Source organism: Oryx dammah, unplaced genomic scaffold (genome assembly GCF_014754425.2).
Source record: "Oryx dammah isolate SB20612 unplaced genomic scaffold, SCBI_Odam_1.1 HiC_scaffold_25, whole genome shotgun sequence".
NCBI classification, from domain to species: Eukaryota; Metazoa; Chordata; class Mammalia; order Artiodactyla; family Bovidae; genus Oryx; species Oryx dammah.
This window is the reverse complement of record NW_024070209.1, coordinates 103,875,887-103,902,667: the sequence shown is the minus strand read 5'-3', so window position 1 is coordinate 103,902,667 and position 26,781 is coordinate 103,875,887. Positions and strand designations below refer to the sequence as shown.

The 26,781-nt window shown below is 55.5% G+C and overlaps 2 long non-coding RNA genes across 2 annotated transcripts; both read right to left on the bottom strand.

Moving 5' to 3' along the window:
* Positions 1–19,112: 19,112 nt before the first annotated feature.
* LOC120852217 lies at positions 19,113–22,381 on the bottom strand. Its single transcript, XR_005718503.1, has 3 exons — positions 20,912–22,381; positions 20,116–20,557; positions 19,113–19,526 (listed from the first exon to the last, which is right to left on the bottom strand). It is a non-coding gene; the product is annotated as an uncharacterized LOC120852217 (long non-coding RNA).
* Positions 22,382–22,499: 118 nt separating this feature from the next.
* LOC120852218 lies at positions 22,500–23,721 on the bottom strand. Its single transcript, XR_005718504.1, has 3 exons — positions 23,620–23,721; positions 23,459–23,575; positions 22,500–23,287 (listed from the first exon to the last, which is right to left on the bottom strand). It is a non-coding gene; the product is annotated as an uncharacterized LOC120852218 (long non-coding RNA).
* Between the last annotated feature and the right edge of the window lie 3,060 nt (positions 23,722–26,781).

Here is a 26,781-nt window from a genome sequence, read left to right as displayed (position 1 = left end):
GGTTGAACCCACGTCCCCTGCACTGTGAGGGCCGCATCTCAGCCCCTGGACCTCCAGGGAAGCCCCGGCCTGTCGCTCTCAGGGCATGAACCGCTGGGTCAGGGGTCCAGCATTCCTTCCACTTGGGTTTCCTGTTTGGCCCACAGATTCTCAGCGTCTCTTTCCTTGTCTCCCTCGTGGTGCCGGTTCCTGTGGGCCTTAGATGCTCTGAAAGCTCCCTGTTCCCCCGTGGGAGGCCGGGCCAGGTTTCTTGGAGAGTCCACAAGACTCCCCTGCCGTGGAACTCACATGGCCGTCCCCACGACCAGAGGCAGCTCTATCAGGGGCCTCCTACCGCTGGGGGGCCCGCCAGGACTGGAATGTTTTCGTCCTGTCACGTTTTATCAGCCGTTTGTCCCCCATGCAGGCTGGAAAGCGCAGGGGCTCACCCTCTGTTTTCCCAATGGCCTGAGTGTGTTTCCTTTGCGCTTCGGTTGCCGACGGAAGAGCCGAGGGCAAACCCCGCTCTGCCCCTTCAGCTGGGATGGCCTTGCGGCGGGAAGCCCTCCTCTGCTCCTCCCCATTCCAGTTGCAATCCTCCCTGGCCCCGATTTTTGTTTTGTTGTAAGATTTTTTTTTTTTTAACTGTGGGAACATATGAAGAACATAAGATTCAGCACTGTCAGCGCTTGAAGAGGAAACTCTAAGGGCGTTCAGAAGGCTCTCGGTGTTGTGCGACCGGCACCTCCTCTGGTTCCCGACCTTGGCCCCCGGGTTGTCCTGCGTCCACATTGTAATACTTCACTCTGCGTATTTCCTGAGAGCTGTCTGGGATGCTCGTGGAATGAGGTGAGACTTCCATTAGTACCTGAGCTGGAAGGATGAAGTCTGGGCTCTTTTAAACTCCACAGAGTCCTGAGAACACACAGCTGATGGCAGAGAGCTGCGGGCTCTGGGTTAGCGTCTGTCAGGTCTTCCAGCTCTTTCTGGGTCTTGGCAACCAAGCGCCTCTTTCCACTGCACCACCGACGCCCAGCTCCTGGTCTCCAGGGCCTCTCACTGGCGGCCAACACCCCAGAGCTGCCCAGGCCGTGGAGCCTCCATCTCCCTGGGTTACACACAAAAGTCTTGTCCCCTTGGCCCTGCCGGTGGCTCTGTGTACAACATGTACACAACGCCAGAGGGAACAGCCAGAGCTGACATCCTGAGGGGTCGGAGGGCTGCCCCCTGCCTGCACCCCCTCCCCGCTGTACCATCGGAGGAGCAGCCCCAGGAGGCCTGACTGCAAACGCCCAGAGGGCAGCGGCCTTTTCCTGAGTTGACGCCCGGGCCGCTGTTCCCTGCTGGGGCATCTGTGCCAAGCGCTGAGTGGAAACATCTGAGCGGCTCTGGCTGCGCCTCACAGCCTGGACCCGCACAGGGCTCAGGGCTGCCAGCGCGTCAGTGCATGTCAGGCTGTGCATCTCTGCAGCTTGGCGGCGAGAACGCGGGTGAGAGGCCCCAACCCTGCACTCTCCGGCAGCACGTCTGAACCCAGGCTGGCTCCCTGGAGGAGAGGACAGAGGAGAGGCCGTGGAATGGCGATGGCTCCTGACGCTCACCGTCACTCTGCTGCATGCCTTCCAGCAGAGAGAGCCCACAGGGCCGCGTGAAGCGGGAGACAGAACAGGAGCCCGGGCCCACCGCCCCCACACCTGGTCCAGCCTCTCTCTGAGGAAGGTCCAGTGGGCCGGAAGCAGCTGGACGGCTGAGGAGAATCAGGGGAGGCTTGGGAGCCCAGCACGGAGCAGCCCCAGGGGCCCTAGGGGCTGGGGTCCCGGGCCTGGGCCCTGGGGCAGCTGGGCTGAGACAGGGCAGCCCCCGGGCCCTCCCCACAGCGGGGAGGCACAAGCCAGGTCCTGATGCTCCTGGCACAGCAGAGGGGCCTGGTGAGGGTCCCCAGAAGGATGCGGTGCCGGTCAGACAAGTGCTCTTATCAACGCGCCCACTTGTCCCTCATCCAGGCTTTGCAGCTGAAGCACAGGTGACGGGAACCAAGGAAAATGACATCCGAGGATCTCCAGGCTGGGATGGTCTGCAAGGCAACCGGCTTGCTCTCCAAAGCGTCCGTGAGTCAGTGTCCTGGGAAAACATGAAGGGGTGGGGCGTGTCCTCCAGTGAAACAGACCAGAGGCGGAGCCACACGGGAGACGTGAAATCACAGTCCACAGCCCCAACCCCAAAGCCATAAGGTGCCTCCTGGCACAACAGCAGAAATGACACACGGACCCAAGGGTTGATGGAGTGCAGAGGGGCTGGGTTCTCGGGCACCAGGACGGCTTCGGGCTCACCCTGGAGCCTGGCCTTGCTTCCAGGAGAGGCGGGCCAAGGTTTGAAGGGGGAGCGTCAGGGTGACTGCCATTCTCTTTCCAGAGGTTATTAGGCCAGAGAGGAGGAGAGGGAAGGGGCTCAGGCACAGGAGGCTGCAGGCCGTCTATCCGTCTGTCCACTGGCGTCTGGACAGGCGAGCACGCAGCTGGGGGCCCTCAGGCACAGGGACTGGCTTCAGGTGTCCGAGCGGGGAGGGGCAGACTGGGAAGAAAGGGCCGGCGGGAAACGTGAACCCCGTCAACAGAGAAGGCGGTGCCGGAGGGGCCCGTCCCCCCACAAGGCGGCAGGGCCATTGCCGAGTCCAGGTGGCGGCCGCATGGGCCAGCATAGGTCTCTTTTCTTTCCCTTTTTGTTTGAAATGATGAATGTTTGAAAACTCTCATAACAATAAAAAATGAGCGGTGGGGAGAAGAAGAAAGAAGCAGAGAGAAGAGGGTGGACGCAGCCCCCGGGGGGAAGGGCACCAAAAGCCCGTCTGCAGGCAGAGGAGGGAGCCGGCATCTCATTCCTTCCACCTCAGGGGAGCCTACGGGTCTGGGACTGGGCAAAGGGCGGCAGGCAGGCAGTCAGCTCCGGGGAGACAAGGCCTCCGCTCCTGGGAGGCAGAGCAGGCACCTGCCTGGACCCCTCAGAGCTGATGGGCAAAATGTGAGTAACAGAAGTTTCTAGGGGAATAAACAACTTTTAAGGCAAAACCAAACTCTGTTAGACATGCTCATACTTATTTAACGGGTTAGCGCTGCCTTTATTTGGGATTACATGAGCGTGGAGGGCTTTGGATCTTGACCCGAGATGCAGACGCTGCCAGGACCCAGACCAGCTGCACCCAGAGGAGCTTGGGAAGCCCCCAGATCTGCTGAGACGAGGTCCCTGGAGATCTGGGCCAGCCCTGCGGCCATCACCAAAAGACCAGGAGGACAGGCCAATCCAGGCCCCAGAGGCCCTCCTCCCAGGCAGGCCCGTGCAGCCCCGCCCATGGCAGGGGCCACAGTTCAGGTTTGGGTCTTGGTTGCGCCAGGACTGGTGCCATCTCCAGCACAGAGAAGGGACAACACTTCACCCAACCAGGTCCTGGGGTGGGGATGGGGGGCAAGGGACCAGCCAGCGGAGGCACCGGGAGGGGCCCTGTGAATGCAGGGAGACAGCAGAGGCTGGAGACCAGAGGGACCCACACCATCCACCCCTGAGCCCCTCTGAAATCCGTGCGCAAAACAGGCTGAGTGCATCGCCTGAGGCCAAACACGCGTGGGCTGGGACTCAGCATCCTCTTCCCAGCATCTCTGAGCCTGTCTGCTGCTCTGTGAAGGGCTCACTGAGAACACCCACGGCCAGGGCCCCTGGGGAGCAGCTGGGGGGGAGGCTTGAACCTATTTTGTAAAGATTTTTTGATGTGGCCCATTTTATAACAAACCTAGACAGCATATTAAAAAGCAGAGACATTACGTTGCCAACAAACGTCTGTCTAGTCAAAGCTACAGTTTTTCCAGTGGTCATGTATGGATGTGAGACCTGGACCATATAGAAGTCTGAGCGCCAAAGAACTAATGCTTTCAAACTGTGGTGCTGAAGATGACTCTTGAGAGTCCCTTGGACTGCAAGGAGATTCAACCAGTCCATCCTAAAGGAGATCAGTCCTGAATATTCATTGGAAGGACTGATGCTGAAGCTGAAGCTCCAAGCCTTTGGCCACCTGATGTGAAGAGCCAGTTCATTGGAAAAGACCCTGATGCTGGGAAAGATTGAGGGCAGGAGAAGAAGGGGGCAGGATGAGATGGCTGGATGGCGTCATCGACACGATGGACATGAGTCTGAGCAAGCTCCAGGAGTTAGTGGAGGACAGAGGAGCCTGGCGGGCTGCAGTCCATGGGGCCAGAGAGTCAAACACCACTTAGCACCCGAACAACAAGAACAACAGGCGAGACGCCGGTTCGATCCCTGGGTCGGGAAGATCCGCTGGAGAAGGGGTAGGCTGCCCACTCCAGTACGCTTGGGCGTCCCTTGTGGAGACCTGGGTTCCATCCCTGGGTCAGAAAGATCCCCTGGAGAAGGGGTAGGCTGCCCACTCCAGTGTTCTGGCCTGGAGAATTCCATGGACTGTGTAGCCCATGGGGTCGCAAAGAGTCGGACACAACTGAGGGAATTTCATTTTTTAAAAAAAATCAAACAACCACAACATTTTCAAAGTCTTTATATTGAATTTGTTGCAATATTGCTTCTGTTTTATGTTATGCTCTCTTGGCCGTGCAGCGTGTGGGGGATCTTAGCTCTCTGACCAGGGCTTGAGCCACACCCCCTGCACTGGAGGGCAACATCTTAACCACTGGACCCCCAGGGAAGCCCCAGTTCAGTTCAGTTCAGTCCCTCAGTCCTGTCCGACTCTGCGACCCCATGGACTGCAGCACGCCCGGCCTCCCTGCCCTTCACCAACTCCCGGAGTTCACTCAGACTCACGGGAAGCCCCAGGGAAGGCATTTAGAGCAACCCCTTTCCCCACGAGGTGACTGACATGGCCTGTGAGTGTCCTGGGCCTGCTGTAACAAGTGACCACAAGTGAGGGGCTGGAAGCAAAGACGTTCATTCAACAGGCCGTCATCTCTCCCAGCTTGGACGCCAGAAGCCTGAGATCCAAGTGTCACAGGAGTGTGCTCCTTCCGGAGGCTCCAGGGAGTGACCTTCCTGCCTCCTCCAGCCCTGGGAGGCCCCAAGAGGCCCTGGCTTGTGGTCGCGTCACCCTGGTCTTTGTTCATCCTCACGTGACCCTCTGCTTTATGTCTCCATGAGTCTCTCTTCTTTCATAAGGACTCACCCTAAATCCAGGGCCATCTCACCTCCAGAGCCTTAACTAATTACACCTGCCAAGACCCCATTCCTACGTAAGGTCCCATCTGACGTTCATGGGGTGGGAAGCACGTCTTTGGGGAGACCCTACTCAACCCCATGTATGGATGTGAGAGTTGGACCATAAAGAAAGCTGAGTGCCGAAGAATTGATGCTTCTGAATTGTGGTGTTGGAGAAGCCTCCAACCAGTCCATCCTAAAGGAGATCAATCCTGGGTGTTCATTGGAAGGACTGATGCTGAAGCTGAAACTCCAATACTTTGGCCACCTCATGTGAAGAGCTGACTCATTGGAAAAGACCCTGATGCTGGGAAAGATTGAAGGCAGGAGGAGAAGGGGATGACAGAGGATGAGATGGTTGGATGGCATCACCAACTCGATGGACTTGAGTTTGGGTAAACTTCGGGAGTTGGTAATGGACAGGGAGGCCTGGAGTGCTGCAGTCCATGGGGTCACAAAGAGTCGGACACAACTGAGCGACTGAATGAACTGAACTACTCAATTCACTACACTTGAAGCTGTCACCTAAAATGATGCACATTCTAAAAGTTGAAAATGGGCTTTATTCAGTGGGCGACGCAGGGGAGTCAAGCCCAGGAAGGAGCCTCTCAGCCTTCGGCTCTGAGAGTCCGCTCCTAAGAGGGAAGGGACGAGCCAGGATCTAGATGGGTTTTTGCAACAAAGACCAGGATCCCGCGTGCTGTGTCTAAGACTCGGCGCAGCTAAATAAAAAAAAAAAAGAATCCCAAGTATATCTGTCCCTGCGACAGCCCACAGACATCTAACCAGCCTGGGGGCTGCCTTGGGGGCTGACGGAACAGGGAGGACAGCGTGTCAGGCATGACCCCCTCATACCCAGTGACACACACAGAAAAGGCCTCTGAGCGGGAGCAGCTCAAAGATTGTAGGAATGACAATATTCATCAGTGGAAAGAGCCCGCAGAGGCCCCGTGGGCAGGGGCACGTGGCAGGGATGCCGGGGGCCTGGCTCCGGGCACTCAGGACCCGAGGAGCAGGCAGGAAAGGCGGCAACCGCCCCTGGATCCCCAGGACCCCGCCTCCGCTGCGACCACGCTGTAAGGCGCTCTCCCCAGCAGGCCCTCAGAGATTCCTCTGGGTGCCAGGGAGAGGCCCCTACCTTGAGCAGACATGTCTGTTAGCGAGCGGCCAGTCAGGGAGGAGGCGCCGGTGGGAGGGGCAGCAAGCCTGGGAGGTAGGCTCGGTCCCCCCCCCCACCCGGCCCGACTTCACACCCCCGCCAGCCCGGCCCTGACAGCCTCTGACCACCGCTCCCAGCCCTGGCGCTCACCTGGAGACGCCGTGACCTGTGGGGGCCCGGCCCTTCCCCTGTCCTTCCCCTGCTTTTCAAATCCAGGCCCCAGAACACCTGTCATCTCAGCCGGCCCTCCAGCGAGCCGCCAGGGAGTGTCACACTCCCCCCAACACGCACACACTCTGCAAGGGGAGGAGACAGCAGCTCAGAGCTGCTGGGCCCCCAGGCCTCCCGTGCAGACAGGCCACAGGCTCAGGACCTGTGTCCAGGCCCCTTGACCCGAGGCAGTAGCCACCGGCCCGTGGGCAGAGCCCAGCGCACAGTCTTCAGGGCGGCAGGACGTGTGTCTCAGCCTCCGGGCCTCCTGAGGTCTCTGAGCCAGTTTCCTCACCTGGATGGTGGGGACAGGAACCCTGGGAGGGTTAAAGGTGACCAGCTGCTTCCCTGGGCTGGCACAGGGTGGGGATGGGGGCGGTTAGTAACAGTCAGAACCCCAGCGTCGGAGCTGGAACTGGGGATCTCAGGAGGCGGCGGGGCCTGGCCCGAGCCCCTCGAGGCCTGGACTCTCGGCCCAGCGGCCCCAGGGGCCCCGCCCTGCTCTGCGGTCACCGGCAGCAGGAGGGGGTAAGTCCCTGAGACACGGGGCGGCCTCCCCACACGGCTGGGCCCATGCACAGAGCCTGGCCGGCCTAGTGCGCTGACAGCCCTTGAGCAACAGGAAGGCAGCCCGGGGCTGCGGGAGGCTGTGCAGCCTTCACCCCCGCCCGCGAGGCCAGGCCCCGGTCCCCCCGCCCCCCAGCGGGGCCCCGGCCTGAGCTGTCTCGGGGGCCGGCCGCCAGCGCCCACCAGGCCGAGAGCTCTGGTGACGTCACCCTGGCCGGGCGGAGGCTGAGTGCAAACAGACGGCGCCCCATCCAGGCCAGGGTCCACCTCAGGGGGCACCTCGCGAGCGGCCCTCTGCCGGGGGTGGCCCACAGTGACCGGAGGTGAAGGACCGCCGCCCCGCCACAGCCCCCACCCCCTGAGCGAACGGTCACTGCTCCCCCGCTGGGCTGGGTCTCGAGGGCAGGTGGGCACATGTGTCCCTTGTTCACGGGCATCTCCCAACCCCGACCCGGAGCCGAGCCCAGGGCTGGTGCTCAGGAAATGCCCACGGGGCGCAGGATGGCCGGTGAGGCTGTCCCGGAGCCACGGCTGGGGGTCTGAGGTCCCCGCCCCACCAGCAGGGTCACCAGGGGCCTCCTGAGCCTCCCTGCTCCCGTCAGCCAACAAAGCCCCTAGATTCGATGACCGCATCCACACGGAATGTCCAGAAGAGGCGAATCCGTCAAGACAGAAAGCAGATGGGCGTGGGGGGATTAGAGGGTCCCCGCTAAGAAGTGCGAGTTCTCTTCCAGATGAAGAAGCTGGCCTAAAGCCAAGCGTGGTGACGGCAGCGATCACATTCGTGCCGTGACAGACCCCTTCAGGGGGAGCCTCAAGTGGCGTGGGAGTTCCAGCTCATAAAGCCGTTTCAACAGCACTCAGAGCGCCAGTTCCTGATAAGCCAGAGGCCCAGGGCCACGGGTCTGGGAGCTCAGCTCTGAGGAGCATCCACAGGTAAGGGTCCACTGGGGGAGGGGCGGGGGTGTCTCTTTGATCCCCTCCCCCCAGTTTTAAATGAAGCCTGTTGCCTATGGAGGCCACAGAGACCAAGGCTTACTCCTAGTCTGGTTATTACAATTGTTCCTCCAGAGCTTAGCGGGTCCCATCTGGTCCTTAGGAGAACCCTAGCCCAGTGGGGTGATGGGCCCCGCGGGACAGGGGAGCTGGGTGGAGGGGAGCCGCAGACTGCTAGAGACCCCCGACACCAGCCTGTGGTCTGCACACAGGACACGCTGCGGTGGCTCAGCGTTCTTTGAGGCTATCCAAGCCCGACTCTCCGACCAGAAGCAAGGCTGTCACACAAATATAAAATGAATTTGTATCAGTGATTTATGAGCTCGTTAACACAGGAGCCAGAGAGAGGGTGAGGCAGTCTGAGGATCAGGACGGGTGAGTTAGAGGTGACACAGACCAGGATCCCACAGGCAAGAGAACTGTGACCCCGGGGGTCGCCTTCTGCCGCTTGCAAGCCTCCGAGTTAACATAATGTCACAAAGTCCGGACTCTTAATTAAAGTAAAGAGCAAAGTTCACGGACACGTTCCCCAGGTAAGAACACTCCTTGCATGCCCTTGAATAATGCCCCAAGATGACTTAAAAAGGATAGCTCTTTTTTTTTTCAATCTTTAAATAATTTTCCTTGACATTAAAGAAGTTACAAATAAATGGAAAGATATTCCACAGTCATGGATTGGAAGGATTCGTGTGGTTAAAATGTCCATGCTACCCAAAGCAACCTGCAGATTCAGTACAATCGCAATGGCATTTTCCATAGAGATAGAACCAACAGGGTCTGCCCTGGCCCAGTGGTTAAGACTGTGCTGCCGCTGCAGGGGCCACGGGTCCCGTCCCTGGCCAGGGAACTAAGACCCCACACGCCGCACAATGACCTAAAAATATTCAAATAAAATGCTACATCTGAAAATAAAATAACACAGCAATCATTTAAAAACACACAGAAACACCAGGGAAGCTCCCTGGTAGACTAGCGGTTAGGGTTCCAGGCTTTCACCCCCATGGCCCAGACTCAATCCCGGGGCAGGCAACATCCCACAGGCCTTGGGGCCCAGCTCAAACATAAAATAAAATAGCAACCCTAATTTTTATGAAACCAAATGACCAAAGCAGTTTTGTCTTTTCAGCTGTGCTGGGTCTGTTGCTGCGCCTGGGCTTCCTCTACTTGTAGCAAGAGGGGCCTCCCCTCAGCTGGGTGCACAAGCTCCTCACTCTGGCGGCCTCTCTCCCGCTGTGGTGCATGGCGCTAGGGCTGGTGGGCCTCGGCAGTGGCAGCACGTGGGCTCGGCAGTCGTGGCTGAGCTGCCCCTCAGCATGTGAAATCTTCCTGGACCAGGGATTACACCTGTGTCCTCTGCCCTGGCAGGCAGATTCTCAACCACCGCACCACCAAGGAAGTCCCCAAAGCAATCTTGAGAAAGAAGAAAAGCTGGAGGAGTCACACTTCCTGCTCTCAAATTATGTTGCAAAACTATAGTAATCAAAACAGTATGGTACTGGTATAAAAAACGGACACACGAACCAAGGGATGAGAGCTGAGAATCCCAAAAAAACCCCACATGTATATGATCTATTCACTTACGACCAAGGAGCAAAAACATACAATAGAGACAGGAGAGTCTTTCAATACAGACAAAGCTCAATTTATTGTACTTCACAGACATGTCATTTTTTTTACAAATTAAAGTTTTGTGTCAGGCAAGTCTATTGGTTCCATTCTCCCAACAGCGTTTTCTCACTCCTGTCTCTGTGTCACATTTTGGGAATTTTCCCAGTGCCTCAAACATTTTCATTCCTGTTAGGTCCTTTATGGTGACCTGTGACCTTTGGTGTTACTCTTGTCATTATCCGAGAAGCCGTGAGCTGCACCCACGTAAGACAGCGAACTCAACTGACAAACGTGTGTGTTCTGACAGCTCCACCTCTCTCCCCCGCCTCTCTCCCTCTCATCCAGCCTCCCTTTACCCCGAGACGCAACAGTAGTGACATTTGGTCGATTAAGAACCTACCGTGACCTCCGAGTGTTTAAGGGAAGGGAAGAGTCGCTCGTCTCTCACTTTAAATCAAAGCTCGAGATGATGGAGCTCAGTGAGGAAGGCGTGTCAGAGCTGAGACAGGCCTGGAGCTAGGCCTCTTGCACCAAACAGTTAACCAAGGTGTGAAGGCAAAGAGCGCTCTTGAAGGAAATTAAGCGTGCTGCTCCAGGGGTCACACGAATGATAAGAAAGAGAGGCAGCCTTCCTGCTGGTACGGAGAAAGTTCCGGTGGTCCGGACAGAGGATCAGACCGGCCCAACACTCCCTTAAGCCAAAGCCTCATCCAGAGGAGGACCCTCATCTCTTCAATTCTGTGAAGGCTGAGCGGGGTGAGGAGGCTGCAGAAGAAAACTCGGAACCTGGCAGGGCTGGCTCGCGAGGGTTCGGGGGAGAAGCCGCCTCCTCACGTGCGCGGGCAGGCGAAGCAGCAAGAGAAGACCCGGCTGAGACCGTCCACGGGGGAGGCCGCCCTGGACAGCAGACGCTCAGTGGAGAGGAAACAGCCTCCCCTGGAAGAAGACGCCACCAGGCCTTTTACAGCCAGAGAGCAGAAGTCAGTGCCTGGCTCCTAAGCTTCAGAGGGCAGGCTGACTCCCGTGTTGGGGCTAGCGCGGCTGGCGGCCTGAAGCTGAAGCCAGCGCTCACGCGCCAGCTGAGATCCGGGGCCCTTAAGAGTAACGCTAGCTCCACTCTGCCTGTGTTCCGTACCTGGAACAAGAAAGCCTGGATGGCATCACACCTGTTTACAGTATGGCTTGTGGAACATTTTAATCCCATCATTGGGAACTACTACTCAGAAAAAAAAAGATTCCTTTCAAAATAGGACTGCTCTTTGACAATGCTCCTGGTCACCCAAGAGCTCCGATGGGGTTGATGACGTACGGTGAGGTCAGTGTTGTTTCCACGGCTGCTAACACGGCATCCGTTCTGTAGCCCACGAATCGGGGAGTCGTCTCAAGTCTCATTGTTTAAGAAATAAATTTTGTAAGGCTGCGACTGCCACACATACTGGTTCCTTTGATGGCTCTGAGCCAAGTTAACTAAAAATACTCTGGAAAGGATTCACCCTTCCAGATGCCATTAAAAAACATTAATAATTCATGGTAAGATATCAAAATATCAACATTAACAGGACTTTGGAAGACAGTTGAAGAAAGATTTTGGATTTGATACTAAAAGCAAAAGCAACAAAAGTAACAATGAGCAAGCAGAGCTACATCAAACTAAAATCTTCTGCATGGCAGAGGGAGATACCAGCAAAGTGAAACGGCAAGGTGCAAAGCAGGAACAAATATTTGCAAATCACGTCCCTGATACAGGGCTAACAGTTAAACTATATCAGGAACACATGCGACTCAGTAACAGAAATCAATGATTTGGTTTAAAAATTGGCAGAGTAACTGAACAGACGTGTTCCCAAAGAAGACATATACAAATAACCAACAAGTACATGTAGAGATGTTCAAAATCACAAATCATCAGAGAAATGCAAATCAAAGCCACAGTGAAATACCACCTCACACCTGTTAGAATGATTATTGCCAAAAAGATAAGAAACAGCATTGGCAAGGACTTTGGGAAAAGGGAACTCTTTGCTGCTAGCAATGTAAATTACCTCTGTCACTAAAAAATAGTACAGCGGGTCTCAAAAAATTAAAAATAGAGCTTAAATATGTTCCAGCAATTCTAATGGATGAGTGGGTGGATACCTGGATGAGTGGGTGGATACCTGGATGGGTGGGTAGATGATAGATAGATGGGTGGGTGGATGGATGGATACATGGATTCGGGACAATACGAAAAAAACTCACAGACAAACTGCATAGCCTAGAAATAGCAAAAAAATTTAAGAAAAAGTTACGCATGTCTTGAATGCATAAAGCCTACGTGGATGCTAGTCTACCCTTACCTAGGCATAAGTAAGTGACAGTTAAGATAAAATAGTGTGACTGATTTCTTACTGTTTTATAACTTTGCTTCCAAAAAGCTTGCATTACAGTACAGTGTACCTCTCTCTCTCTCTCCTAATTGGAGGTGCCCCAGAAACTGAGTATCAACCTACCATCAGGGGCGTGTTTTTTAATGTAACAGTATTTCCAATATTGTATTATAAATATGACTGTATATAAATATGACTGTAACATTGTATGTCATAAACATTTTTTTGGGGGGATACACCATACGGCTTATAGGATCTTAGTTCCTGAGAAATCTCTATGCAGGTCAAGAAGCAACAGTTAGAACTGGACATGGAAAAACAGACTGGTTCCAAATCAGGAAAGGAGTACATCAAGGCTGTATATTGTCACCAGCTTATTTAACTTATATGCAGAGTACATCATGTGAAATGCTGGGCTGGATGAAGCACAAGCTGGAATCAAGATTGCCAGGAGAAATACCAATAACCTCAGATACGCAGATGACACCACCCTTATGGCAAAAAGCAAAGAACTAAAGAGCCTCTTGATGAAAGTAAAAGAGAAAAGTAAAAAAGTTGGCTTAAAATTCAGCATTCAGAACACTAAGATCATGGCATCTGGTCCCATCACTTCTTGGCAAATAGATGAGGTAACAGTGGAAACAGTGACAGACTTTATTTTTTTGGGGGGAGGGGGCTCCAAAATCACTGCAGATGGTGACTGCAGCCATGAAATTAAAAGACACTTGGTCCTTGGAAGAAAAGCTATGACCAACCTAGACAGCATATTGAAAAGCAGAGACATTACTTTGCAAACAAAGATCCATATAATCAAAGCTACGGTTTTTCCCAGTGATCATGTATGGATGTGAGAGTTGGGCTATAAAGAAAGCTGAGCACTGAAGAATTGATGCTTTTGAACTGTGGTGTTGGAGAAGACTCTTGAGAGTCCCTTGGACTGCAAGGAGATCCAACCAGTCCATCCTAAAGAAAATCAGTCCTGAATGTTCATTGGAAGGACTGATGCTGAAGCTAAAACTCCAGTACTTTGGCCACCTGATGCAAAGAACGGACTCACTGGAAAAAACCCTGATGCTGGGAAAGATTGAGGGCAGGAGGAGAAGGGGACGACAGAGGATGAGATGGTTGGATGGCATCACCGACTCGATGGACATGAGTTTGAGTAAACTCTGGGAGTTGCTGATGGGCAGGGAGGCCTGGCATGCTACAGTCCATGGGGTGGCAAAGAGTCGGACACGACTGAGTGACCGAACTGATCTGAACTGTATGTCATAAACATTTGAGGGAGCAGGGACACTGTACGGCTTGAAGGATCTTAGTTGCCCAACCAGAAATAGGACCCGGGCCACAGCAGTGAGAGCATCGAGTCCTAACCGTTGGGCCCCCAGGTAATTCCCTGTATGTCGTAAACATTTTATACTGATTCATTTGTTAGGCTGGGGCTTCCCTGATGGCTGAAACAGATGGTAAAGAATCCGCCTGTCAATGCAGGAGACGTGGGTTTGATCCCTGGATCGGGAAGTTCCCCTGGAGAAGAAAATGGCAACGCGCTCCACTATTCTTGCCTGGGAAACCCCACAGACAGAGAGAGGAGCCTGGCAGGCTACAGTCCCTGGGATGGCAAAAGAGTTGGACACAACTTAGCAACTAAAGAAAAACAAGCAAAAAAAATTCAAGAGTGTGAGATTAGGTCACGTGAAGCAGTTGTGTTGGTGATACAAGGCGGCCAGAACGGAACCACACTGTCGCTTCTTTGTCATCAACTCATGAGTCGTTACACCTATAAAAAATGTGATTTTTCACATGATCTTTTCACTTTCGATGTCCAGTTCTAGTGTACATATGACACGTCCTGTGCCTGGTATCATATAAGACAGCGTTGGCGTCAGTCCCGGCAGAGGACATCCTGTAAACAGATGATATAGCCTTGCAGTATGGATAAACACAGTCCCGTACTCTAAATGTACTTTCTTTTCCTTACAAGTTCCTAAATGACATTTTCTTTTCCTAGCTTACTTTATTAAAAAAAAAATACCGTATACGGTACATATGATATACAAAATACACGTAACTGACTAAGGTATCACATGATTCTGCCAACAGTAAGCTATTAGTAGTCAGGCTTTGGGGAGGTCAAAAGTTATGTGAATTTTCAGCGGTGCGGAGGTCGGTACCCCCAACGCCCGTGGTGTTCAAAGGTCAAACGTATTTGAAAAGCAGCCAAAGAAGGAGACAGCTGGCTTTCTGGTGAGTAACGCTGATGGGTGACTTGTCCAGCAGGAATGAAAACCAGAAGCCCGTGAAAGGCCACCTCCATGCCCTGAAAAAAAACATACCCAGTGAAAATGCTTTCTAAGAATGAGGGCCAAATAAACACATTTTCAGGACCATGAAAGTGGAGAAAGTTACCAGCATCAGACTGTCTCTGCAGGAAATCCTAAAGGGTGGATTCCAGGCGTGCCCGACGTGGTTCCAGGGGAAGGATGTCTGTAAGCAGAGATGGCGCGCATAGACAGCCGGGTGGAAACACGTGGAGCGTCTCAACGGGCCCTGAATGCATGCAAGCAACGATGTCTCGTGTGTCACGAGGATCCGGCCACGTAATATTAACACGCCTGTCGACCAGGGGCCCGCAGGCAGGAAACCGAAGGAGCCTTGCTTCCTGCGTCCTCTAACTCTGCTTCTTTGTAAGAAAATAAGAGAAGGAAATGGCAGCCCACTCCAGGTTCTTGCCTGGAGAATCCCAGGGACAGGGGAGAATCCCTGGTGGGCTGCTGTCTATGGGGTCGCACAGAGTCAGACACGACTGAAGCGACTTAGCAGCAGCAGCAGCAGGTAGACTAACATCTCCTCAAACGTGCGACCACCCAGAACCTCAGACTGTGACTCTGGGAAACAGGGTCTGTGCAGACATGATGAGTTAAGGCTGGAGACACACTCCTCCTGGGTCAGGGTGGCCCTCAACCTGGCAACCGGCATCCTTGTAAGAGGAGACACAGACACAGAGGAGGAGGAGCCACGGATGGAGGTGGAGGTTCGAGCAAGGCGGCTGCGAGCCCGGAGTCACCGGGGACTTCACGGGGAGAGGGCGAGGCCAGGGTCAGGGGTGGACCCGGGATTGGTGGGGAGCGGCTCCCGGGTGTGAGCTCGGGTGTGGACAGGGACATCTGGGATCCAGTGTCCAGCCTGGGCATTCACGGCTCACGGTGTGATGTGGGCTCCGGCAGCCCTGGGGGGCTGGAGACTCGAACATCACAAGACCCATCGATTCGGATCAGGTGGGAGGTCTGCCAGGGGCTGGGGACAGAAGCTCCCAGACGCTGCCTCCTGCTAGGGGGTAGAAGCATCCTCTTTCGTGTGTCTGGAGGGGGCACCGGCCCCTCCCCAGCATTTGCCACCTGGGTTGGACCACAGCTCCCAGGGCAGACAGCAGCGGTGGGTTCTCAGAAAACTCTGGGCTCCAGCCCCAGGGACCTCAGGGCCTTGGGCCTGTTACTTGATTTTCTGGGCACCTGGGTTTGCTCATCGCAGGCCCCCATATAAGGAGGGACAGCCATCGTGGTCCAGCCCTGCAGACCCAACCATGGGCCTGGCCATGCTGTGCACCCAGGATCTTCCGGATCTGGCACCCAGAGGCTCAGGTTCTCAGGGCCGAGCACTGCAGGCTGGACCCCTGGTCCGGGGCCTGCGGTGGCCTTTCCCGGGGAGGTCAGCAGGTGGGAGTGCTGGCTTGCCCCCTCCCTGCTCAGCTTGCAACACAGGGACCTCCCGGCGGCTCTGGGAACAGCTGGGCCCCATTCCGCTCAGCTCCGATGAGTCACCCCGCCAGGCCTCCCACAGACCAGCAGGCCGGCCGGCAAGAGCTGTGGATGCCACGTCCCCACCTCCGCCCTCCACCTCCCAGAGATGGTCTCCCCAGCTCAGGCCCTGCCCTCTGCTGCCGCAGCAGGAGCCTGGGTAAGCTCTGGGCTCTGAGAGCAGGAAAGAGCCAGGCTGGGTCCAGGCCCCACGGCCACATCAGCTGAACACCTGCCTGCTCCATCCTCGCAGGGGCCCGGCCCACTGGCCCTGCACTGAGGAGTACGGTCTTCCTCCAGCACCCCCATCTGAGATCCGGGCCCGGGCCCACCCGCCCTCTGGAATCCCTCCCACCCTGAGGCTCCTTTGTCCTGAGGCCGGCTCCATCCCCTATCACCAGAAGCTCAGAGAAAGTCAGGCAGCTGGCTCGGAGCAACCAGCCCTCAGTTCAGTTCAGTTCAGTTGCTCAGTCGTGTCCGACTCTTTGTGACCACATGAACCGCAGCACTCCAGGCCTCCCTGTCCATCACCAACTCCCGGAGTTTACCCATACTCATGTCCATTGAGTCGGTGATGCCCTCCAACCATCTTATCCTCTGTCATCCCCCTCTTCAACCACCCTCAATCTTTCCCAGCATCAGGGTTTTTTCCAATGAGTCCATTCTTTGCATCAGGTGGCCAAAGTATTGGAGTTTCAGCTTCAACATCAGTTCTTCCAATGAACACCCAGGACTGATTTTCTTTAGGATGGACTGGTTGGATCTCCTTGCAGTCCAAGGGACTCTCAAGAGTCTTCTCCAACACCATAGACCTCTGTTCCCCCCAAACCTAAGGCTGGCAGCTGCCCTCTCCCGTGCACTTGGGCGCAGAAGAAAGGGCCAGAGCCTACTCCTTGCAAGAAGAAGGGGGCAGCAGAGCAGAGGCTGAGTCAGGCTGGAGCGCAGAAAGCAGAGGCTGCAGGGACCTCCCCAGGTGTGCAGGCTCTGTGCGGGACCTGTGGCACCCCTGTAGACAGAGGCCTCTGGGAGGGGGAGATGGGAACCTACTCTGGGGGGTGTCAGGGTCTGCAGCTGGAGGGAGCATCAGGGGACCCCTCACGCAGCTGTCTTCCTGGAGGTGGAGGTCTCCAGCAGCCTGGACAGAAGCCCACTTGGCCCCCAGACGAGGAGCCCCTGCAGAGGCCCTGGGGGTGGGTATGTTGGGGCTGAGTCAAGGGACGGCGGGGGGTGGGCGTCAGCAAGAGCCCCTGAGGCGGGAGGCTAATCATTCATTCATTCACCCATTCAAGTGTGTCTGGAGGCCGTGGGGTCCTGGCTACAGGGACACGTGGACATAGTGCCGAGACGGAGCTTACATGGAGATGCTCCCCAGACGATGCAGAGGGTGGTGAGGCCAACACCACCTCTCTCCCTGAGCCTGGCCGTGGGGACGCGGATCCGTCCCCCCCACAGGGCACCCCAGCCTCTCTCAAGAGCGTGTGCTCAGCCGCTTCAGTCATGTCCGACTCCTGCAACCCCGCAGACCGTAGCCCGCCAGGCTCCTCTGTCCGTGGGATTCTCCAGGCAAGAGTCCTGGAGTGCGTTGACAGTTCCTCCTCCAGGGGCTCTCCCCGACCCAGGGACAGAGCGCGCGTCTCCTGCACTGACAGGTGGGCGGGCCCTTTACCTGGGAAGCCGTGTCAAGAGGCTGTGCCTGGGATGAAAACACGATGGTTCACAGAGAAAGGGCTAGAGGGGGCCTTGGGAAAGTGGAGTTCATTCCAGTAAACTTGAACGTTTGGCAGCAATTTCATGAAAAAAACATTCTTTTTAAGATCAAGTTAAAATAAACACTGGTGTTAGAGATCCACACGGCTGAGGAGCTGAGCTGAGCTCCTGGCCCTAAACCAGGGATTATAAACACGGACACCACCGCAGCAGGGAACTAGCCAGAACCAAAGCTGCCCAGGCCCCTTGAAAAATGCTGAGATACCTGGCAGTTCAGTGCCGTTTCTGCGGGATGGAGGATTTCCGCAGTCGCAGGTTTTACTTGTTTGATTTTGTTTTGCTGAAATGTGCACGTTTTCTGCCCATATACTCTCCTCAGTGCATCTCTGCTCAGAACGCCTCTTGTCAGCAGATGTATTTATGGGCAGATTCAAGTGGGTTGTCTCCACATATGACTCTTTTGAACAGTTTCTCCATTTTGTCCCACTTAGCTTCAGGATATAAATTTATCCAATTAAACCTAAAAGCACCCTCCAAACATTCTTCCCACAAGTAGGATTTTCCGAAGCGCAGTTGTACAGTCTGAAATTCGATCTCACGTGCTGTCTGAGCCCTCGAGTTAAAAGTGTCTGTTGCTGCCTCTGCTTTTACAGCAACCAGCATCAGCAGCCTCAACTCTGCAAACTTTGTTTTCAATCATCACAATTCTTGAAAGATTCAAAAGCTCACATGCCTTGGCTCCATTTGTCAAATCCTTTGTTTAAAGCTGTCCAAGCAAATTTCAATCAGTCACAGAAGACTCCTTTTCCAAAATATCCAATACCATCCCAGATAACTCTTCAATGGCCCCAACATTCCTGAACTCAGATGACAAGCAGCAGGTTAAGAAAGCACACACTGATATTCTGCAGGGATTTCCCTTTAACTGCACTTTGCCTTTGAGACAAACGTTACGGTTCACTTTATTCTGTGTATTTGTGTGTATATATAAATCTGCATATTTGTGCGAATATATAAAATATATAAATATCTATATAGTTGAAGGACTCCACCTTCCATATTTATTGGCTGCACATCAAGCTGGCTTAAATGCAATGAGGAACTTTGGGCAAACCACACCCAGTCCCCAGTAATAATTGGTTTCTTTGTTCTTGTTGTCCAGTTGCTGACTTGTGTCTGACTCTTTGTGACCCCGTGGACTGCAGCACACCAGGCTTCCTGTCATTCACTCTCTCCTGGAGTTTGCTCAGATTCATATCAATTGAGTCGGTGATGCCGTCCAACCATCTCATCCTCTGTCGCCCCCTTCTCCTCCTCCTTCAATCTTTCCCAGCATCGGGGTCTTTTCCAATGAGTCGGCTCTTCACATCAAGTGGCCAAAGTACTGGAGATTCAGCTTCAGCATCAGTCCTTCCAATGTATATTCAGGGTTGATTTCGTTTAGGATGAACTGGCTTGATCTCCTTGCAGTCCGAGGCACTCTCAAGAGTCTTTTCCAAAATTGAAAAGCATCATTTTTTCGGGGCTCAATTTTCTTTATGGTCCAGCTCTCACATCCGTACATGTCTACTGGAAAAACCATAGTTTTGGCTTAATTTAGTCAAAATATTGCATGTTTTTAGCAGAGTGCTATGATCCTCCCAAATTTATCTCCTTGTAATCACTTTCAAAACGAGCAGAACTTCAGTGTTGAAGAGTCTGTTTTGCTTTCACTGCATCTGCACCAGGACTGGCAGCACCTCAGATGTTCCGCATTTGTTCCAATGAACTTCCATATGCTTTACCTATAGTCTATCCACTGGATTTTTAAAAATCAAAACATTTTTGGAATTAATTTAACTGATTTCTTGCTTCAGATGACTGATGGAGCCAATCTAAACAGGCGTCGCTTGATGGCTTGGAAATTCCTTCTGAGGATGTGTGCACAGACTCAGGATGGAAAAAAAAAACAGCAAAATTTGAAGAACAGACGTCCTGTCTGAAGAAAACGACAGGCTTCGGACCCGCGTGTCCCTGGGCCGCAGCGGCGCCTTTGCTGTCACCTTCAGCCCCCTGGAGACCGCCCCCTGGTGCCCACCCCCTGGTGCCCGCCCCCTGGTGCCCGCCCCTGGAGACCGCCCCCTGATGACCGCCCCCTGGTGCCCGCCCCCTGGAGACCGCCCCCTGGTGCCCGCCCCAGGGGACTGCCCACAGATGACCGCCCCCTGGAGACCACCCCCTGGTGCCCGCCCCCTGGAGACTGCCCCCTGGTGCCCGCCCCAGGTGACTGCCCACAGATGACCACCCCCTGACGACCAGCTGGCGCCACGCCCATGGTCATCTCCTCTGCTTCCTGCCCACTCAGTGCTCTAGCCGCTGCCCCACCCAGAGTTCAATATCCACTCCTATTTCATCCAAGTTAAATGCTCCACTCTCTTGAGAAAAGGAAATAAAAATTCATCGTTTTGTCAAGCGTGATTTTTATGTATCCGCTGGTTGCCTGCTGAATGGGTTTGTTGCAAAATTTTAAAAGTATTACCAAACAGTAAAAAATAGCTGCGGATTTGCACCATTCAGTACACGATGAGACCTCGGTGCGGGGAAGCTAATCCCGCCACTCCTCCAGGAAACAGCCACTCAGCCTTCCTTCTCAGCGTGCACGTCATGGTTTCCTAAAGGTGCAGTTTCCACCCACCCCATCCACTGGCTGGCTGGTGGCTCTCGCGTGTCAGGACCACAGCGCCGTGATCCAGCCCCGCCTCCACTTGGGGGGGGCGGCCCGATAGAGCTTCAAGCAGAGTGTTTGTCATCAACTTTGCATGACTGAGAAGCAGGAGATTCGAGTCTACGACGCTTCCGGGGCACGGGGCAAGCAGCGTGTTAGGAGAGGGCTGGAAGGTCAGAGACCCGGCGGTTTTGGGGAGAAGCGGGTGGGCTGGTCTGCAGGCAATGGCCTCTGGGGGGCACTGGTGTAAGCACACCTGGGTGGGGGCGGGGGGCAGTCAGCCAGCCTCTCGGCCCACCACCCAGTGCTCGAACAGTGAAGGCAAAACCAGTCTGCTCACGGGTTAGACTCTGCACCCGCCCACCCGCCCGCCGCTCCTCCCCTCCATGCGGCGGTGGCCTGGCCACTACTGCTGAGTGGGCCGCTGATGGTGCGCAACTGCCCAGCACCCCTGTGTCAAGGCGAGTCTGTCCAAACCCCCACGATCTTCCGCCCCGGAGGCAACGTGCCTTCCTTCGTTGATCCGTGTTCCAAGAGCGGGTTCACCTCTCCCGTCCACACGGCCTCTGCCAACAACACTCGCCAAGACCTCACAGGGCATCTCACTCACCAACACAGGGTCCGGCAGGATGTTTCCGGGGGCCCGCGGCCGGACGCGGTACAGGCAGCAGGACGATGGGGCCACGACGCCACGGCCCACTGGTCCCGTCTTCCTTCCTGCCACCCAGAACCTACCAGGCTGCTGGAACATACAAAAGCCCTGGGACTCCCTGCTGGTCCAGGGGTTAAGAATCCGCCTGCCGATGCAGGGGACACGGGTTCCATCCGAGGCCAGGGAGGACTCCACACGCCGTGGGATGGCCCAGCCTGAGCACCGCAGGTACTGAAGCTGCTTGCGCTAGTCTGCGCTCCACGAGAGAAGCCGCTGAAACGGAGAGCCAGCACACCGTTAACTGGAGAGCAGCCCCGACTCCCGCGACTGGAGAAAGCCCGCAGGGCAGCGCAGACCCAGCGCAGCCGAAAGCAAACAAATAGAATATGAAAAGGCTCCTTAAGGACTTAGCTACTGCGTCAGCTTGACAAAGATCCCTGTGGAGCTGGGGCGCTGTCCTTTGAGACTCAGTGCACAATAGCCAGAGGCTAGAGGCAGCCCATGTGTCCTGTGCTGGCACCTGAGAGGCCGTCTAAGGCTGGCGGAGGCCGTGTGGGTGGGGAAGGTGAACCCACTCCTGGAACACGGATCACGGCAGGAAGGCAAGCTGCCTCCAGGGCGGAAGGTCTGATGGGCTTTGACAGAAGCAGAAAAAATGGATAAATAAACGAGGACTAGCTGTGCAGTGGAATATTATTCAATCACAAAAAGGGACAAAGTACCGGTCCAGGAAACCACCGGTGGATGAACCGCGAAAACGCCGCACTCAGCATGAAGTACTCAGCATTAGGCATGAAGACCACGTATCATTCATCGGGTCCTACCCACGTGAAATACCCAGCATAGGCAGGTCCGTGGAGACAGGAAGCAGATGGGCCAGGAGATGGGAGGAGCGGGGGAGGGGATCACCTCATGGGTGTGGGGTCTTCTTCTGGGGCATTAACAGCGTTTGAGAGCTAGACTGGGGCGATGGTCCCCCAACCTCGAAGACCCCAAATGCTGCCGATTTGTCCAACCGGGGAATCTGTGCTTCCTGACTGCACCCCTTCACCCTCTGCAGGATGAACGGTCCTGGTCCCCAGGGATGAGACCGCCCCCTCCCGGGAAGGCCACGGGGTCCCTGTGACCCTGACATGACACCTGGTTCTCAGTTCCTCTTGGCAGCTGAGCCGAAAGCAGAGAACGAGAACTCTGGAACCCGGCTTCATGGATTGCCACCCTCCCCTCGCCGTCCCAAAGGCCAGGATCGCTCAGAAATGAAGCGGTCCACTCCAGGACCTCGCTCCAATCCCCCGGCCCCACCTGCTGACCGTCACCCTCCATTCCTTTGCTTCACTCACTCACCTCCTTGGGGCCCTGGGACCAGCCACTCTCGCGCCACGGGGCACAGGCTGTCCCCCCCTGCCGAGCTCCTCCAAGCCCCTCAGGCGTGTCTGACTCTTTGCAGCCCCCTGAACTGTAGCCCGCCAGGCTCCTCTGTGCATAGAGTTCGCTAGGCAAGAACACTGGAGTGGGTTGCCATGCTCTCCTCCAGGGGAGCTTCCTGACCCAGGGATCGAACCCGGGTCTCCTGCACTGCAGGCAGAGTCTTGGGCCTCTGAGCCACCAGGGAAGGGAACCTTTCATTAAAATCTGACTCAAATGCCGCTTCCTCCAGGAAGCCCCTCCTCTGGCCCCTGAGATGAGTTCTGGTCCTCTCGCTTCTTCTGTGGTCTGGCCCTCCTGGCACCTCTCACCCAGGTACTTGCACTCGGTTCTCAGACACTTGGTTAAATCTCTCTTCCCTACAGGGCTGGCTGCTCTGGAGCAGAAACAAGCTGGGATTTTGTTTGGATTTTTTTTTCTTCCTCCTCTCTCACCACTGTACTCTCAGTCCTGGGCAAGACACCAGCCCCGAGGAGGAATCCAGCACCTCTCTGCCCGGCGGGGGTGGGGGTGGGCGGATGAATGAATGTTGAATGAAACACCGTCCACCCGGGACCCCGGGCCACAGCCCCCATGGCAAGCTGGGACTCTCTGTGCCTCTGGATGCTCAGGAATGCCTTGGCAGCACAAAGAATTCTGCTCCAAACCCCAACTGGACTCCTTATCTTCAAAGATTGCACAAAACCCTGGAACTCGCTTTAATCCTCCCTGTCTGTTCAGAGAACACGCACACCAGGAACACTCGATGGGGGAGGGGGCGACTTCGTAATCTCTAGCAGATGCTGGGTGGGGGCTGAGCAGGCTCTTCTGAAACCCACGGACTGCGACTTCATGCTGGTGCTGAAGGCCTTCAGAGACACAGGCCACCCGCAGGAGGCTCGCCACAGCCCTTCTGGGAGCGGACGTGGCCTGACGGGGGGGCACCATTACCAGCTTTGGATAAACTCCAGGTCCCATCTTCTCCAAAACCTTCCCTGACACTCATTTCCCCAGTCCCGAGGGCATGTACAGGATTTTATACAAGTCAGCAAAGGTCTGTGTTCCAGCTCCACCGCTCGGCAAGTGTTCACCCACACTTACTGAGCTGCAGCCGGAGGGGCTGGGAGGCCAGCAGGCGGGGCGTGGAGGGGAGTGAAACCATAGGCACAGACGAGGTCAGGCCGTGGGAGCAGTTACCTGGGCGACCCTGGATCACAGCTCCCGGCCCCCAGCCCGGGCAGGGCCCACGGCCGATCACTTACCCCAGAGTCTTTTCCCTAAATACGGGGACAAAACCATTCTTCTTCTTCCATGAAAGCAGCAAACATTTACACCGTGCTTGGCACGTACGAGGCACCTGGAGCTTGCGAATGACTTTGTTACGCAACTACCATATCCCAGGACGCAGGCTCAGCGAGGCTACCCATGTGACCACAGGCCTGGGGCCGCGTTTCTGGCCACAGGAGGATCCTGTCTGGGGCTCTGATTATAACAAAGCCCCTTCTTCAACTACGGAGAGAACACAGACCCGGGGTGATAAGCGTGCAAGTGAGAGAAGACGACGGGAGAATCGTCCGGCCACAGAGGGCGAGCACAGCCCTCCTAGAAACAGACAATGCTTTCTACTCATCGGGAAAGACCCTGATGCAGGGGAAGACTGACGGCAAAAGGAGAAGGAGGCGGCAGAGGATGAGACGGTTAGACGGCATCACCAACTCGATGGACACGAATTTGAGCAAACTCAATTCGGGAGAGAATGGAGGACAGACGATACTGGTGTGCTGCAGTCCATGGGGTCGCAAAGAGTCAAACACAACTTAGCAGCTGGGCAGCAGCACCGGAGGGACACAAAGGCTCTGCCGGTGGCGCCTCCAGGGAAGAGGAGAGCAACAGCCCCGCTGCACACAGGCCAGGCAGTGCAGCGAGGGCCGGTGGGAAACGCGGTAACTGCACCCTTGGCTATCCTTGCAGAGATCACTTGGCCAGGTCCCAGGCGAAGTGCTCCTCCCCCTTTATCTCACGGCTCCCTCAACAGCCCCACCTGGCAGGCACTGGAATCACCCCCATTTCAAACATGGGGAGGTTCTGAACGGTCATTAACTTGCCCAGGATCCCACATGGTGAAGCCCTCACACAGGCCACTGGGCCCAGAACTGCTCTCTCAGGACCACCCACCCAGAAGAGCGGGAACCAGACCAGAGCAGAGGCCTGTTCCCCACGGTGCTGGTGGGTGAAGCCCGAAACTCTTCGGTGAGAAGGAGCTGGACGTTTCACATCAGGTGTCCACCGCCTGCCTTCTCTAGATGTCGGACGGACTCAGGACTGAGTTGGCTTCAGCGTGTCCTCCCAAAAGTGTGGGCTCAGCCATTTGCAGCTTTCTTCACTCCTCAAAATCCCAAAGGAGAAAAACATGCTTCCTTCTGGGAAGCATTAGGCATCCGTGTCTGTCTGCAGGGAGCAGACCCTGCTTCTCTGCTACAGTCAAGCTGCCGGTGCCTCCGGAGGAAAGTGAGGCATCGGGAGGAAAGAACTGAGTCCAGCACCCACTCTATGCACCCGAACCGCTCACACAGGTCGCCTGCTTCTGGTTAGCCCTCTACAGCTTCCCAGGCCAGTGGCCTCCAGTCAGGGCATATCTTTTCCCTTTTTCCCACTGTGATACTTACCCACTCCTCTGCTTGCCTCTGAGTCTCTGACCAAAGGAAAGCTGTGATCCCCGACTCCTTTGCTATAATAGTGAGTGAGTGATTGACGTCTGTCAGTCGTGTCCGACTCTTTGCGACCCCATGGACTGTAGCCTACCAGGCTCCTCCATCCATGGGATTTTCCGGGCAAGAATACTGGAGTGGGGTGCCATTTCCTTCTCCAAGAGATCTTCCCGACCCAGGGATTGAACCCAGGTCTCCCGCGTTGTAGGCAGACGCTTTACCGTCTGAGCCGCCAGGGAAGTCCTGGACAAAGAGTCCTTGCTTTTCTCATTTCTTTGGCCCTCATTTATTTTCCCTTAAGACACTATGTTAAGAAGGATTCTGAGGCTTCTTCTGGGCTCAGTGACCGACAGTGGCAGAGATGCTAAGAACCTGCCCCTCCTCGTAGAATCCTCCTGCTTCAGCCAGAAAGACGACTGCATGCCAACACCCACCTTCAATCTCCCCGATCCCAGTGGTGTTGCAGATCAACCTGCTGGAAAGGCAGCTCCATACGGAGTCATGCCGGGAGCCAATGCCCAACCAGGGATGGTTCCCAGCCTCCCTTGCAGCTGCGTGGAACCACAAGATCAGTTCTCACCAGTGGGAGGGAAGAGGAAGTGACACAAAGCATTTCCAGGTCAAAGAGGTTGCAGGCATGCATGGAGCCACGTTCTCTCTGCACAGGATTCTAAGAGCTCTGTGCGGAGGCTGAAGAACCACTCACAGGTAGCCTGGTCCACTGAGTGGGCGCCGTGGTTTTGGGAGGCACCAGCATTGCCTCTGGGCGAGCGGAGCAGGCTTCCCTCATCCAACAAAATGAGGAAAACAAAGTCCTGCATCCAGGCGTGCAGGGATGGACAGCCCTGGCCACCAGATGGAAAGCTGAAGGCTGGGTCATTTTTCCAGAGGTTAAGTTTGTCAAGAAGTCAGTATCAGAAGAGGCTTTCGCTCGTCATTATCAGTCTTCACCAGGGAAGATAGTGAGACAGACCAGGAAGTTCATGGAGACATCCTCGCATCAACAAAGCCAGGGGAATCCCGTCAGCGTCTCCCACATAAAACGGGAAGAGGGCTTGGCATGCTCAGGGCCACAGAGAGCCTGTTCGTGGAGGGGTGGCTGTCTCTGGAGTGTCCACGGATGCCTGCAGTCAGGCCTGCCCTTCACCCTTCCGGCGGAGGAAGGGACACACCGGGTTAAAGAGCAGAGGGTCAGTGGACGTGGCTTCCTCTGACCTGGGCTTCTGCTCCACACCGTCTGATGCGGAGGACACAGAGCCCCAGCAAAGCAGGTGGGGGCCCTTGACCTGCTTGACCTGCAAACCAAGTCTGGAGGCCTCCCACCCTCCAGCTAGCCTCCTGGATCCAGGGCAGGGACCAGCGCCCCAGGCCCAGAGTGGACAGAGGTGGCTGGGCCTCCAGAGGACGCCAGGGCTTAGCTTCCAGACCTCCCGTCATGAAGTCGCTTCGAGACTGGCCCACCCAGCTCACCCTGGGCCAGTCTTTCCCTGTGTCCAATAAGGCAATGGAGCAAGGACTCTCTGTGGTCCCGCCCAGCCCCAGAAATCCTATGACCTCACGAGCCCATGGTTATTACCCCGGGTGCGCAGTCTGGCCCACAGGCCCATGAACTAAGCAGCTAATCCCAGAACCAGGAGGTGTGTGGAGACAGGAGGCCAGCCCCACTCCGGCAGGGCGGGAGTCACCCCAGCCTCACGTGAAGCCATTCTCAGCTCA